This window comes from Leopardus geoffroyi, chromosome A3 (assembly GCF_018350155.1).
Source record: "Leopardus geoffroyi isolate Oge1 chromosome A3, O.geoffroyi_Oge1_pat1.0, whole genome shotgun sequence".
In the NCBI taxonomy this organism is placed as follows: Eukaryota; Metazoa; Chordata; class Mammalia; order Carnivora; family Felidae; genus Leopardus; species Leopardus geoffroyi.
The window spans coordinates 99,661,186-99,677,977 of record NC_059336.1 but is presented as its reverse complement, the minus strand read 5'-3'; the positions used below and the strand labels follow the sequence as shown (position 1 = coordinate 99,677,977).

The 16,792-nt window shown below is 43.7% G+C and overlaps 1 long non-coding RNA gene across 2 annotated transcripts in view; it reads left to right on the top strand.

Annotated features, from left to right (window-relative positions):
* LOC123581038 overlaps positions 1-14,851 on the top strand; it is a 44,659-nt gene extending 29,808 nt beyond the window's left edge. For both annotated transcript variants that reach the window (XR_006703567.1, XR_006703566.1), the window contains one exon: positions 8,004-14,851. This is a non-coding gene — a long non-coding RNA (uncharacterized LOC123581038). The remainder of the gene's footprint in view (positions 1-8,003) is intronic.
* The last annotated feature ends 1,941 nt before the right edge of the window (positions 14,852-16,792 follow it).

Below are 16,792 nucleotides of genomic sequence, written 5' to 3'. Positions count from 1 at the left end.
TGTTACATGGGAATTTGAGAAGAAAGTATAGTCTGTTGTTGTTGGATGAAGTAGTCCGTAAACGTCAATTAGATCCAGCTGATTGATCGTGCTGTTCAGTTCAGATATATCCTTACGATTTTCTGCCTGATGGATCTGCCCACCACAGAGAGAGAGTGCTGAAGTCTATACCAGTGAAACTGTCTATTTCTCCACTCAGTTCCATCAGCTTTTGTCTCTTGTATTTTAATGTTCTGTTGTTACGTGCATACGGCTTAAGGACTGTTACATCCTCTTGGAGAATTGACATCTTTATCTCTGATTCTTCCTGTTCGAAGTCTACTTTGTCTAGAATTAATGTCGCAATTCCAGCTTTCTTTTGAGTAGTGTAAGCGTGGTGTGTCTTTCTCTATCCTTTTACTTTTTTTTTTAAATATCTCATCAACTTTATTAAATAATTCATGAATTGGGCAGCATGCCATCTAGCAAGTAGAGGGGAACTCCCCCATCCTTTTACCTTTAATCTGTCCGCGTCTTCATATTTAAAGTGGATTTCTTGTACACAACATATAATTGGGTCTCTTTAAATCCACTGTGACAGTTTCTGTTCTTTAACTGGTGTATTTAGACCATTCACATCTACATTGATTATACATATAGTTAGATTAATACCTACGATGTTTGTAACATTTTCATTCATAGTACTTGTTCTTTATTCCTTGTTTCTGTGGTAAAATATACATAACATAAAATTTACCATTTTAACCATTTTTATGCATACAGTTCAGTGGCATTAAGCAAACTCACAGTGTCGTATGACCATCACCATTATCTATTTCCAGAACTTTTGACAATCCCAAAAGAAAATCTGTACCCAGTAAACAAAAACTCCCCACTCCCCCTCATCATTGCCTCTGGGAAGCTCTATTCTACTTTTTGTCTCTATGAATTTGCCTCTTCTACCTACCTTATAAAAATGGTATCATAATATTTGTCCTTTTGTGTCTGGTTTATTTCACATAGTGCTATATACATACATATATATATATATATATATATATATATATATGTATATATATTTCTTTTTTGAAGATTTTATTTTTAGCGGTACCTGGGTGAATCAGTCAGTCAAGCATGCCACTCTTGATTTCAGCTCAGGTCATGATCTCAGGGTTGTGAGTTCAAGCCCTGTGTTGGGCTCCACACGGAGTGTGGAACCTGCTTAAGATTCTATCTCTCCTTCTCTCTCTATGTCCCTTCCCTCCTCAAAATAAATAAAGATTTTTAAAAAAAGGATTTTATTTTAAAATAATCTCCACACCCAATGTGGGGCTTGAACTTACAACTCTGTGATCAAGAGTTGCATCTTCCACCAAGCCAGCCAGGTGCCCCTATACTATACTAAAGTATAATATTTTTCAGCTTCATTCATGTAGCATGCATCAGAATTTAATTCCTTTTTAAGGCTGAATAATAGTCCATTACATTGATATACCACATTTTGTTTATCTATTTACCTGTTGATGGACATTTATTGTGTGGTAAAGGTTGTCACCGCATTTGGTGATTGTGCATAAATAATGCTGCTCTGAATGTCAGTGTACAAGTTGCCTGTTTGAGTCCCTGCTTTTCTTTCTTTCTTAACTTTCCCATCTTTTCTGCTTTTTCTGGTTTTGAGTATTTAAATTAATTAAATTAATTAATTAATTAATTAATTTTTAATTTAAGTTTTTAAAATTTACATCCAAATCAGTTAGCATTTAGTGCAACAATGATTTCAGGAGTAGATTCCTTAATGGCCCTAACCGTTTATCCCATCCCCGCTCCCACACTCCCTCTAGTAACCCTCTGTTTGTTCTCCATATTTATGAGTCTCTTCTGTTTTGTCCCCCTCCCTGTTTTTATATTATTTTTGTCTCCCTTCCCTTATCTTCATCTGTTTTGTCTCTTAAAGTCCTCATATGAGTGAAGTCATATGATTTTTGTTTCTCTGACTGACTAATTTCACTTAGCATAATACCCTCCAGTTCCATCCCTGTAGTTGCAAATGGCAAGACTTCATTCTTTTTGATTGCCGAGTAATACTCCATTGTATATGTATATCACATCTTCTTTATCCATTCAACCATCGATGGACATTTGGGCTCTTTTCATACTTTGGCTACTGTTGATAGTGCTGCTATAAACATGGGGGTGCATGTGTCCCTTCAAAACAGCACACCTGTATCCCTCGGATAAATACCTAGTACTGCAATTGCTGGGTCATAAGGTAGTTCTATTTTTGGTTTTTTGAGAAACCTCCATACTGTTTTCTAGAGTGACTGCACCAGCTTGCATTCCCAATTTATTTTATTTTTTTAATGTTTATTTATTTTTGAGAGAGAAAGAGAGAGCGGGGGGGAGGGGCACAGAGAGAGGGAGGACAGAGGATCTGAAGCTGATTCCGTGCTGACAGCAGAGAGCCCGATGTGGGGCTTAAACTCACAGACTATGAGATCATGGCCCGAAATCAGATGCTTAACCAACTGAGTCACCCAGGTCTGTCCCTGGTTTTGAATATTTTAAAAAATTTTACTTCTCTCCTCTTAGCGTATCAGTTATAGTTCTTGAAAAAAACTCTTTTTGGGGCACATGAGAGGCTCAGCCAGAGTCAGGCATCTGACTCTTGATTTCATGCAGAGCCTGCTTGGGACTTCTCTCTTCCCCTCCCCTGCTCATGATCTCTGCCTCTCTCAAAATAAATAAATAAACATTAAAAAACAAAACAAAACACCAGGGGCGCCTGGGTGGCTCAGTTGGTTGAGTGTCTGACTTTGGCTCAGGTCATGATGTCACAGCTCGTGAGTTCAAGCCCCGTATGGGGTTCTGTACTGACAGCTCAGAGCCTGGAGCCTGCATCAGACTCTTTGCCTCCCTCTCTCTCTCTGCCTCTCTCCTGCTTATGTTCTGTCTCTCAAAAATAAATATTAAAAAAAAAAAACAACACCCAAACTCTCTTTAGTGGTTACTCCAGAGTTTGCTGGAGTTTGTTACAATTAATCAAAGTCTACTTTTCAATAACTCTAGGGGCACCTGGGTGGCTCTGTCAGTTAAGTGTCCAGCTTCAGCTCAGGTCATGATCTCACGGTTCGGTCTGTGAGTTCGAGCCCCACGTCAGGCTTTGTGATGACAGCTCAGGGCCTGGAGCCTGCTTTGGATTCTGTCTCTCTCTCTCTCTCTGCCCCCCCCCCCCCCCCGCTCACACTATGTCTCTCTGTCTCTCAAAAACAAATAAATATTTTAAAAAATTAAAAAAAGGGGGGGGGAACAGCAATGAGAACTTGGGATCTCACTCCTGTGAACACCTCTCACGGCATTTGACCCATAGGACTCACTCTGACACCAGTCGAGGGATGAGAAGCTTCTTAGCACTCCTCAAGGAAGAATACTGCGCCTGGTGTGGGAGACAGTATCAGAGCCAAGGAGTGACCCCGCACAGCCAGGAGTGCAGGACTGGTTTGGCTATGTTTAGGAGAGCACAGGAGGAAGGCATTAGCTACACTGGAACATGGGAGAGATCACCTTTGAGCCCGGTCTCCAAGGAAGAGCACGTTCCTGCCTGGAGGGAGAGAGGGGCATTCAGACAGAGGAATAACATTGGAGGGGGATGCGTGACAGGGGAACAGAGGGGAGGTCAGTTGTGGCCAGAGAAGAGGGAATGTTGTGAATTTGTTGTTTCCGCTCTGGCCCTTAGATACTGGTGGCCCTTAGGTACTCCACTACTCTCTGGCTTTTTTCTACTTTGCTCAAGATCTTGGGACAGAATCAGAACAAAATACAATGCATTCCAGTCCTCTGTGTTTCAGAAATGGCCACCAGATGGCACTCTTTCCCCCTTCCAAGGCACACTGGCTGCCACCTCGGCCCTTCTGTACCTGGAACCTGCATATGGCTGCCTGAGGGCTAGTGGTTTGAGTGCCTTGGTGTACCTCTGACCCTTCATGAGGGGAGGTCTGGTCTCCCTCTAAAACATCCAGTGCTTCCCTGAGGGAGGACAGAGTCAAAGAGAATGAAATCCTGAGCCAGGGAGGAAGAGGCAATCTTTAAAACAGAGGCGACCCAGACAGTGTTGATCTGAAGCAAGGACAGGAAGACAGTACCGCTGTGCCTTGTGTCCAGGGCCTGGCTAGGGGCCAGGGGGCGGCCTTTCCTTGAGAGCCTGGGCCTCTCATGTCATTACATAGTGATGATGATGGGGGGGGGGCGGGGCAGCACCTGACCCCCACCCCCACATCATCCAGTGTGAAGGATTAGAGGCTGATGTCACACCTGTGAGGAGTAAGTGAGATAATTCATTTTCAGAAATTCCAAACAAAAACTTTGCTGTCTAGTTAACAGTAGGTTTACAACCTATTGGAAATATATATGAAACCACCTCCCCCTCTCCCCCCAGAGGAGTCCCAAACCCGGAGGCACTTCACTTCCTGGTTCTTCTTCCCCTCTCCATTTCACAGGCTTATTTTCATGGGCTCTGCAATGAGCATGTGTGGAAGAACAAAGGAGGGACTGAAAGTCTTTTTTTTTTAACGTTTATTTATTTTTGAGACAGAGAGAGACAGAGCATGAACGGGGGAGGGTCAGAGAGAGAGGGAGACACAGACACTGAAACAGGCTCCAGGCTCTGAGCTGTCAGCACAGAGCCCGACGCGGGGCTCGAACCCACGGACCGTGAGATCATGACCTGAGCCGAAGTCGGACGCTTAACCGACCGAGCCACCCAGGCGCCCCGGGACTGAAAGTCTTTAAGTCACCTCAGGAAATGTACATTTGTTCCAATTAGACTACTTTTTGCCTTACATGGGCGTAGACAATGTCCAGGTAAGGCTGTCACCTCTGTAGTACTCAGCCAGTGAGAAATCAGGGGAGGGACTTGCATGTTGGGAGATAAATTGTCTGCTGTAACTGCCCCGAGTGTGCCTGACCATCAGATACCCGCTCTTGCAAGAACGTTGCTTAAAGCCTCGCTTCACTGTGCTCCAAGTCTCTGCGTCCCTCCTTTGATTGGGTCAGTGGGCTTATTTCTCACACACCCTCCTGCCACTGGCAGATATGTCTCTTTTCTGTCAGTTCCTGGGTGTGCCATCTGGAACCAGCACCCCATGACCTTACAGGGTCATAAACCCACACGCTTCAGGGGCTGGGGAAGTGGTGTATACCGATGAAGCTGAGGGTAGGGGCAGACGACAGGGAGGGGTGGGGTCTGGTGAGAGCACAGTGTCCTCTTGACAGCATTCCAATTCACATTTTCTTATAACACAGTGCTGGCCTGACCATGTACATCAGCATGCTACTTAGATTTAAAATGCCTGGCCCAGGATAAAGTCCAAACTCCCTGCCAGGCGCCCAGGCGCTGGGGACCCTTCACAGCTATTCCCATCCTTTTCCTCCCCATCTCCCACCTGGCCCCCAGGCACTTACACTCTAGCCACTGAACGTGCCAAGCCCCTCTACAACATTTGTCCCGGTCACATGCCCTTTGTCAGGAAGGCCCTTTCTCCCCTTCCTCACCTCATTCAAGAACCAGCTCAGGGGTGACCCTCCCCTCCGCTGGGTTGTGGGTACCTCAAAGGCCGACAGAGTCAGGACCACAGCACCGCTTCACTCCAAGGGGCGACTTCACTTCGGATTCTTTGAGAATGGCTCCCCCTGGTGTTTTAGGAGTTGTGCGCTGCCGCCTCCAGGCAGGGAGCCGGTACTCAGCGTGATTTAAGTTACTGGGGTCGCGCACACCTCCACGGAGCGCCACCAGATGGCGCCCGTCTAGTCCTCTGGGGCTTACATATCACAGGCGGGTGGTGACTGGGGAGGAGGGTTATGCACACATCTCTGGCACTTTTGGATCCCAAGCTTTTCTTTGTTCCAAATGGCCCTTGGATCTCATGAACCCAGTGGAGGCCGGCTTGAGGTGCATTTGTACCCCATTCTGCCCCTACAGCTAATTCTGAATACCCTTAGCCTCAGTTCCTTACCACATGGATGATGTTGGCTCAAGAAATTGCTGGCTGAGTCATCAGACCCTCTCATGATGCTTAAGCTGTAAAATAACAGCTCTGTGCATCCCACTTGCCTAGACCTGCCCTGGATCAGTCTGTGCACCCTCCTGGCTTGGGAAGGCCATTGATTAGGCCTGGGGTCTGGGTGGGCTGGACTCCAGGAGAGGTTCTGGAAAGAGCCCCTCAGCACCCTGAGCCTGTGGTCAGAAGAGGGGGAAGCTGGGGAGACCCACCTACCGCTCTGGCACCTCCAGGAGGAGCTGGGCATTAACCATGAGAACAGCCGTGGCTAAAGGGCTATTCATCTGCCTTGTTTCTATCATTACTAGGGTCTCTGGAATTTTTTTTAAAGGGCCTGGGGGAGCAATCTGGTTGGAAGAAGGTAGCCTGTGGGGTGGAAATGAGGGAGGCACCTACAGATCTGCTTTGTGCCTAGTAAGGACATTGCTTTTGCAGTTTAATAAAGCAGCAATAGTTTCTAGAGATCTCTTTATAACAGTTACTTGAGGATGTTATTATGATTGTTTATTTTATTTTTTATTTTTTAAGGTTTATTTATTTTGAGAGAGAGAGAGTGTGTGCACATGAGGGGGGGAGGGTCAGAGAGAGAAGGAGAGAGAGAATCCCAAGCAGGGTCTGTGCTGTCAGCACAGAGCCTGACACCGGATTTGAACCCACTAATGGTGAGATCATGACTTGAGCCGAGATAAAGAGTCCCATGCTTAACTGGCAGAACCAACCAGGCAGCCCTATAAGTGTTTATTTTATTTATGAGGTTGATGAAGATTACAGTGGGAGTTACTCTGTTTCACTGTTAAATAATACGTTGGCTGCTAGTATGAACCAGATATTTTTATATTCTATTAAGAAATAATTCATCTATTATTAGTTTACCAAGAACTTTTAAAAATCAGATATAGCTTTTGAAATTCATAAAAGCAGACTTTTGGGCTCACATCAAGATAGATACATATATACTTTTTTCCTTTTACCGATTAACTTGCTAAATTATGACAATAGATTTCCTGATACTGAAATATCCTGGCATTGTTGTAATAAACTTTAATTAGCAGCATTGCAGTGGTACTATTTTAATGTACTTCCTGATTAAGTTTCCTGGTATGTATTTTATTTAGAATTTTGCAACAATATTCATAGTACATTTTGTTTTCAGGATCTTTTTGGCTTTGTAAAATGTATTGGTAGACATATGTCCTTTTCTAGCTACTGAAACAAATTTTGAGGTGTTGAAGTTATTGCTTTCTTTCAGCTTTGAAAGAAATCATCTGTGAAACCATCTGGGCTTGGCACTGTACTAAGTTATAACGATGTGCGAACTTTGTGTGTGTGTGTGTGTGTGTGTGTGTGTGCGCGCGCGCGCGCGTGTGTGTGCGCACGCGCGCACATGCATGCATGCGTATGTTATTCGGTGCATAAAAGCTTGTGGATGTGTTTAAAATAGAGACTGCCAATATTAAATAACACTCTTTAATTCTTTACTGTTTTCTGGCTTGAATTTTACTTTGCTTGATATTCACACACCCTAATTTCTGAGAACAATGTGCCTTTCTTGAAAAAATATGATTGAAAATGGTTTTGACCTCATCTGAGAGCCCTTCACAAAGATTTTTAAAACATTTATATTTATAGTAAAAAAATCTCTCTAGTTGTATTTCTGTCATCTTGAACTAAGTTTTCATTACAGTAATGCTTCATTCTTTCATCCTTTGTTTTTGTAAATGAGCTGTGTTTTCTTTATTTTTCTTAGGGTTTGTTTGTTTGGTCTTATATAGAATTGAGCTCAGCTGCGCATAACAGAAACACCCCTAAAATTCAGTGACTTCAATATTATATAAGTTTTTTCGTCTTCCTCATGAAGAAGTTTGGAAGTAGGCAATCCAAGCCTGATAGTGACTCGGAAGTCAATGCTCAGAGCTGAGGCTCCTCCCAGATTTCTGGTCCACCATCTCTCATATAGTTTCTCTCTTTCAGGTCATTTCCTGGCTGTAGGTCAGGGTGGGAACTGGACTCCTGCGTTCTGTGTTCCTTGCTGGAGACCATGCTTGCTGGAATCAAGTACCTGGGAGGATGACATCACAAATGACCTGAAGCACTGTGCTGGTTAATTTTATGTATCAACTTGGCTAGACCACGGTGCCCAGTTGTTTGGTGGGTGCCCACTTGGCCCACCATGGTGCTAGACCATGGTGCCCAGACACAGCCTGTTGCTGCGAAGGTATTTGGTATGTGATTAGCATTTGCAATCAACTGACTTGAAGTGAAAGAGATTACCCTCCATCCATAATATGGGTGGGCCTCACCCAATCAGTTGAAGGCCTTAAGAGCCAAAATTGAAGCTTCCTGGATAGGAAGGAATTCTGTCTTAAGATTGTAACATGGAAGAACTGCTTGAGTTTCCAGACTGCTGACCTGCTGTATGGATTTTGGTCTTGCTAGCCCCTACAGTTGTGTGAGCCAATTCCTTAAAAATCTCTCTCTACATGTACACACACGTATGTATGTAGGGGTGTGTGTGTGTGTGTGTGTGTGTGTGTGTGTGTGTCTTTAACCTCAGGACCCTTGCCTCAGCCCTGGATTTTGGTAAGAGCATTGGGAATAAGAGCCATGATGACAAAGAAGTCAGGTCTTCTCCACCAGTTCAAGTCTGTCTACACCAGGGGAAGACTCATGTAGTCCCCAGGGGTTAAGAGGTTAATATGGAGCTTTTATACATCAGTTTAGTACATGACAGTGGTGAACAACGATGAATTTTGGTGCTTCATATCCATTTACCTTGTTATTAATAATAGTTCTGAATTTGCATTTACAAATACACTCGAATTTTGTAACTTTGTATGGTGACAGATGGTGACTAAGTCTAGTGGTGTTCATTTCACAGTGTATGCAAATATCAAGTCATTATTGTTGTACACTTGAAACTAATATAATGTCATATGTCAATTATACTTCAGTTAAAAAAAAAAGAAATAGACTCCATCTCTACTCAATGTTCCTGTGATTCCAGTGAGGCTGACCCATCTGCTAACAACAAGGATGGCGTTAGACCTAGGTTTAAACCAGGCTGTGTCCTGGCCAGTGTGATTGGGTCAGGGAGGGGCACCTGCCCTAATTCTGGCTAGTGAAAGTTAGGTCCAGCCTTTTTGTTTGAACTGGATAGAATAGAAATAGACGGTCTCTATTTTCTGCTGTTCTCATACCTGGGAGGAGTGTATTGAGCTGCAGCAGCTGTATTGTCACCATGAGCGGGGAGGCCAGCCTGAGAAGGAAGATGCAGAACTGAAAGATGGAGAGAGAGAAACCAGGTCCCTGTGACATCATTTGACTATCTCCATCAGCCACACCTGAAGTAAAACCTACTTCCTGGATCTCTCATTTACATAAGTAAATGTATCCTTTTTTTTTTTTTTTTTTTTTTTTTTTTTTGCTTAAGACAGGTTGGATAAGTTTTTTTTTTTTTTAATCAAAAAAACCGAAGAATGTTCATGATACCATTATATACGCTACTGATTTTTTTTTCTAAGAACAAGCCAGATCAAATAACCTGGCATCTGAGTAGCAGGAAACAAAATAAGGGACTGCTTGGCATGAGATAACATTTGGATAAAAACAGTGACTCAAAGAACAGGTTCTTTTTAGCTACACATGCCTGAGATGAAGGTCTTGGGCTACATTGATGCAAAAGTGGGAGCTTTTTCCTGCAGAATTGCCTTCCTAGAGAATAGGATCTCTCTACAATAGAAAAATTCTTAGCTATGGCTTGGGGGTGCTTGACAACCTTAAATAGCATTCATGGGGTCAATGGTTTTTTGTATTTAAAAAAAAATTTTTTTAAGTGTGTCTATTTATTTTGAGAGATAGAGAGAGAACAAGAAGAGGAGGGGCAAAGAGAGGGAGAAAGAGAATCCCCAGCAGGCTCTGTGCCATCAGTACAGAGCCCGAGGCAGGGCTTGAACTCATGAACTGTGAGATCATGACCTGAGCTGAAATCAAGAGTCAGATGCCCAACTGACTGAGCCCCCCAGGCCCCCCAGGGCCAATGTTTTTTTTATCTTCTAATTAATAGCCAAGTCTTTCTGATCTTGTTGACTTTTATGAAACACATTGATTTAACATTATAGCAATAGACATGAATGCTACAGAAATTCAGAGTAAATGCTGAATAACGCCAGGGCTGAGTCGACAGGGCCCTCTCTTAGTCTTCCGAATTTCACTGCAGAGATAAAAATTAAGTTTGATGCACATTTAGTTTTAAATCAGAATACAGTATTCCATGATCCTGTATTTTGCCGTTAATCCAGGTTACCTGTTTATCTTACCTGTGACAAACTGAGGTCTGGGAGAATCCATTTTGTGTATCCTGAGCAACTACCTAGCCTAGGACCCAGTATTTAGCAGACTGCTACTAAATTGTGGTTGAATAAGCAGAGAAAGCAATAGATTGATGAACAGCGATGGCTTCTCCACTTTGGCTGGCCCTGACTAGCGTGTTCATTCTGGCCAACGCTGCTTTCCTTGCCACGTGCTTCCACCCCGACTCCCTCCAGCGTCAGCTTCCAGGGTTTTGCCTATACGGGCTCTCAGACACTGTGATGTCTTGCATGTTCACCCTGCCTTTTCCTGGGCTCAGTGCCAGAGACACCCGCTTTATCATAGCTCCATTTTATTGCCTCTCTGTACAGTGTGTTAGCCATAAAATTAATTTACAATACTTCTTTGGGGGCTGTAGAATCTCTCTCCAAAGCAGTGCTGTGTCTCCTAAGGTACTTTCTGGGAAGTGTCCTGGTTGTGGGATGCTTCGGTCTTCCCCTCTGGAATCTGAAACACAGAAATGAAGTCACATAGACAAGTAAAATTTCTGTTTGCCTGTCAGATTACAACTTCCGTATTGCTCGCATAATCTGAAGTCTTACTAGTTCTCCTTCTGCGGAGTCTTTTGTATCTGCCCTGGTTTTCTAACCCCACAGCCAGCGGTGTGCTAGAGCCAACTGGCACCAACTTGCAAAGATCCAGTTGTCAAATTCTTGACAGCTTAAAATTGGCAATATTTACACCGTAGAAATCAGCAAATGCTACAAAACAGCTCGTACCTCCCTCCACCCTGACCGAGAGCTGGTTGTTAAACATTTACCAGCATAGCACCATGGATGTACACAAACCTTTCCCTAATTTAAGTCCTCATTACCTCTTGCCTGGATGGTTACAATATCCTACTAACCAGTATCTCTACACCCAGACTTCCCATTCCACATGATCATTGTAGAATACTTTCAACTACAAGTAAGAAAAGTCAACTACAGATTTCTTCAATATAAGAAAAATGCATTATTTCACACAAGGTGTTCAAACATAAGACACTTTAAAAAATGTTTACTTATTTATTTTGAGAGAGAGAGCACGCGTGCAGGGGAGGCACAGAGTGAGGGTGAGACAGAGAATCCCAAGCAAGCTCTGCGCCGTCGGCCCTGAGCCTGATGCAGGGTTGGAACTCACAAACTGTGAGATCGTGACCTGAGCCAAAACCAAGAGTCGGATGCTTAACCAACTGAGCCACCCAGGTGCCCCAATACACTTTAAAGAAAAGTTTTTAAATTTATTTTGAAAGAGAGAGAGAAAGCATACAGGGGAGGGTAAGAGAGAGGGAAAGAGAGAAAATCCCAAGCAGGCTCCTAGCTGCCAGAGCAGAGCCCGACATGAGGCTTGATCTCAAGACCTCACGATCAGGACCTGAGCTGAAATCAAGAGTCAGACACTCAACCAACTGAGCTACACAGGAGCTTCTGATAAGGCACTTTCAAGAAACCTCAGTGGCTCAAGAGCTCAAGTACTCAGATTCTTTTTATTTTTCCACTTTGCCACTCTTAGTGTGTTGCATTTTCCCTTCATGGGTTCAAGATAACTGTCATGGTTCAAAAACATATCACATATGATGTGATCACAAAAACATACACAATGATGTGTGTAGCTTTTTCTTATGTTTTTCTTAAAGAGCGAATTCTCGGAAGGGACTTCCCAGAAGTCCCTCTCCACAGGCTTCCTCTTGGATCTCCTTGGTCAGGATCGCAACCTGTATCTATTCTTAAGTCAATCATTGCAAAGGTAATAAAATTACCATGATTGGGTCAGACCACTAATTCCCAACCCCTTAGAACCAACGTCTCCTTCTGCAGCACAACACTCCTCTCTCCTGAAGTGGAAATCAAAGAGAATATAATCTACTCTCACATATACTTTAAAAACAAAGCAATATAAGCCCTTATTGGAATATAAAGGTGAAATAAAGAAATATAATTTACAAAAAAACATGCATATGCATTTCAGTATATATGGTACATTGTATTATCATGACTCCTGATTATTTCCTGCCTTCTCCATCACAGAATTATACATGCCAACCTGATAGCATGTGGCTTGCAGCACCTCACCCAAGTGATGTCAGGCTTGCTTCATGATTTGCTTTGGCTAGTGTAATGTGAATGGAAGTGCCACACTCGGGCAGAGCTTGAAAAGCCATCATATGGCTCCGCCGTTCTTTCCTTCTGCCATAAGGAGAGCGTGTTCCAGACAGGGTCTGCTCCTTTGGCACTCAGACTAAAGACATGTGCATCGGGTTTCACCTGATGTACATATGAATAAAAAATACAGCTTGTTGTTGCGAGCCACCGAAATTGTTGGGAGTTTGTTACTGCGGTACAACCTATCACAAGCTGACTAATAAATATTGGCACAGCTATTTCTACACCTAAAGAAGCAATCTGCACTTTATGTGTGTTTGCACCTACACATAGCGTTACCAGGAATCCAGCAGCTTCAGAGGAACACTGACACAATCGTGTTGTATCAACAATTCAAAAACCAGGAAAAAGCATCGCTATCGGTGCCATGAACTCTTGGTGAAGCTCTGAGTTAAAAAACAAAACGAAACAAAAAAGCATCCCTCAATTTACAGTTATATGCTAGCTGCATTCTTGGAATATGCAATGTATAATAAATTTGGGCAGAATTAGTTTTTGCTGGAGTCACATAATTGTGAAGAGATAGTTCAGCTCTGCAAATGCGTAGTGATTCATTTACAAGTCATGGGTCCATTTATGTAAAGTTCAAAAGTATGCAAAATGTATACGTGCTGTTAGAAGTTAGGATAGGTATAGGACTATCCTCAGCACTAGGGGGTGTTCAGTTTGTGGAGATTCACCGAGCTGTAACACACTTATGGTCTGTGCATTTTTCTGTAATTGTGTTATACAACAATAAAGAACCTTTAAAGAGTCATGTAGGGCACAGTACAAATCTTTGATGTGTGGAACTGTCTAGTATTGACAGATGTCTAGTATTCCTGATTCCTGTTTATGAACTGTCAGTGGGGTCCCCTAATCATTATGATAGCCAAACTGAAACAAAACACCCTCACAAATTTCTATCATGCTGAACCCCTGGGTGCCTTATGTGAGTGGGGGAGAGGGGCAGAGGGAGAGAGAGAGAATCCCAAGCAGGCTCCACAGCTTGGAGCCTGACACAGGGCTCAATACCACAACCCTGGGATCATGACCTGAGCTGAAATCAAGAGTCAGATGTTCCCCTGACTGAGTCGCCCAGACGCCCCTATTCTGCCTTTTGTATCGTTGGTTGGCTCATGTCTTTTGTAGCATCCATAGGTTTCGTAGAGTGATAGACACCCACTGGATACTCAAAAATGCATGCTGAATTAAACTGACCAAGAACACAGCCTCTATATCACAGAAATCAGCAATCCAACATCTAAAATCTTTTAACTGGTTGAGACCCACAGTTGCCATCTGGGTAACATATAGCTTTCCATCAATAGCCTCAGTTGTGAATTAACTGTACTTCCCCTCACTGTAGTAGGATTGTATCCTGAACTGGGCTCTGGGAGGAAAATGAGGATGCTTGGCTTTCCTGAACCATGGTAACTTTCCCGTACCCTCATGCTTGGGCTCTGTCAATGCACAGTAGAACCAACAATACGACAGCGGTGGGGCCTGGTAGTAGCCTGGCTTTAGCATGGCCAAGATGGAGTAGGTGAGGGCAGGTGATATTTCAGTCACAATTCAACAAGCGTTTATTGAGTATGTTATTATGTGCCAACTACTGTGTATTATGTGCTGGCTTCAACTAATAAGAATCCATCTCTATTTGGCCTAGCCAAGAAGGTGATGTATGTGTCCAGATACCAGTAGGGAGGTACGGACAGGGGGTGAGAGGAGGAAGAACATCTTTGGCGGGGATATGTAGGAGGACTAATCAGAGAGAGTGGTGGTTGGGAGGGCCTTGTAGATGGCCAGTATTTGACTAATTAGAAAACCAATGGAGGATCACTCAAAGTGGGGAAAATATTCAAGGGGGGTTGTTTACACAATCTTCACCTCTTTCCTCTGAGTTAATAGCATGTGGCCTTAAAAGCTGGGAATTCTTAGCTCTTCATGGGATTAAAAGAATCTTTTCATTGAAATAAAATATACATACAGTAAAATGCATATGAGTGCTAATCATAAGTTTACATCTTGATGATTTTTTACACATGTACACACCCATGTAACTATGACTCTGATCGAGGTATACATTTTCATCACCCTGGTAGGTTTGGCTGACTTATATTATCAGAAAGCAGTTTTGTCTTTTCTAGAATTTCATCTAAATGGAATTGTAAGATGTTAGATATCAATACTTGGCTCCTTTTTATTGTTGAGTAACTTAATGAATAACTGTGTGAATATATTAAATTTGTCTATCCATTCTGTTGAGAGACATATGGAATGTTTTTGCTCTTTGGTTAATATGAATCAAGCTGCCAGGAACATGTCCTTTGGTGGACACATGCACTAATTTCTCCGGGATATAGAAGTAGGAATGGAGTTGCTGGGTCATTGGGTTTCTTATGTTCAGTTTTAGTAGGTGCACGTTGCCAGGCTGGACTTGGGATTGGTGTCTGAAGTGGGGGTAGGGCGGCAGCCTTGTGGGACTGAGCTCTTCACCTACAGGGTCTGCACTAACTTCAGGTGGATAGTGTCACAATGAGTTGAATTTTAGGACACCTACCTAGTGTCCAGAGAATCACAGAACTGCTTGATTGGGAAAACCTACACATTTGGTGACCTGAAGTAGAGTATTCTCTGTGTAGAGTGTTGTAGTAAAGGAGAAACTGATTTTTTCCTTTATGTGTGGTGTGAGTAGTGTAGTAAGGGTAGAGAGAAGAAACACAGAAGTGTTTTTTCTCATTTTTTTTAAGTTTATTTATTTTTGAGGGGGGGGGTGGGGGATGGCAGAGAAAGAGGGAGAGAGAATCCCAAGGAGGCTCTGCACCATCAGCACTGAGCCTGAAGCAGGGCTTGAACTCACAAGCCGTGAGATCATGACTTGAGTGGAAATCAAGAGTCAGATGCTTAACTGACTGAGCCACCCAGGTGCCCCAGAAGTGCTTTTTCTATTCCAGGGAAATGACAGGAGAAGGTGAGGAAAGGCATGGGACCTGAAGCATCTGATATTGTCTGAGGAGAGGAGGTGTTTGCCTGAGGGGAAAGAGGGTGGGAAAGCCATCTGGGGGATTGGCAAGTGTGAGGAAGAGAGTTTGGCTCCTCCTTCTAATCTAGACCAGGTGCTCCCTAAGTGTCCTCCATCTGTTTTCTCAGCACGGTGAGCAGGCATTCAGCGCATGCATGTTGAATAGGAGGTGGAGGGACGTCTGCAAGAATCCCTGAGCGGTCTGGTTTGACCCTAAGACAGTGAAAAGGCCCAAGCCCTGAGGCCTAATTGTTAAAACTGGTCTTAGGAATGAAATAAGAAAACAAAACTAGAAATTCAAGTAGGTTTAAAAAGAAATGTTGTTGGGGTACCTGAGCGGCTCAGTCAGTTGAGCATCTGACCCTTGATTTCAGCTCAAGTCATGATTCCAGAGTTGTGGGATCAAGTCCCACCTCACCTGTGGAGCCTGCTTAAGATTATTCTCTCTTGCTCTCCCTCTGCCCCTCTCCCTGGAACACCTGCTCTCTTTCTGAAAGAAAAAAGAAAAACACATGTTGCAGTTTTATCTTAGCTTCAGGGCAAACCTCAGTCATTTTGTGACTGGACTAGTAATTGGTCCCTGAATTCTTAGATCGGAGGAAAAGGGTATAAACCAGCAACTGACTCTAATCCTCCCAAGATGTCAGTATTCCCATGTGGCAAGGGACAGAAAAGAGGGGGGAAGGGGGCGTGGGTGCTTCAGTGTTCTTCCACACTCCAACTCCCAGATCTGGCGCCGGGGCCATGGTGATTTCCAAGTGATCCCAGGGGACCAATGACTGCGAGAGAGGCGGGGCCTAGGAAGCTAGGCCTCCCTGCCAGTACTTGGCCTTTGGGGTCTGTCTTAACATCCAGGCCTCTGAATACCTAGATGTGTGCGCCAGTGCGCAGCTCAAGTGGGTTGTGGAAGGCAGGCTTACCTTATAAACTGATGCGGTGCTTAAGACTTCTGAAATGATTAAGCGACACCCCTCCCCTATGCGCAATCTCCTTTCCCCACTTCGCCCTGGCCACATCCCATCAGCTCATTATCTGAGGGTGGAAAAGCAAAAGTGCCTTAAGTCTCCCCTTGATTTGTGACTTCTTAAATCTTAGAGCAGGGCTGTCATCAGCACCCTGCAACCTCAGAATAGATTTCTCAGGGAGGGGGTGAGAAAGTCATGGGAATCTTCTGAGAGTAAGGGGGCCCCAGGAAACGGGGCTCAGGAACTGCTCTCCAGGTGAGCTCACTGCGGTCAGAGAAT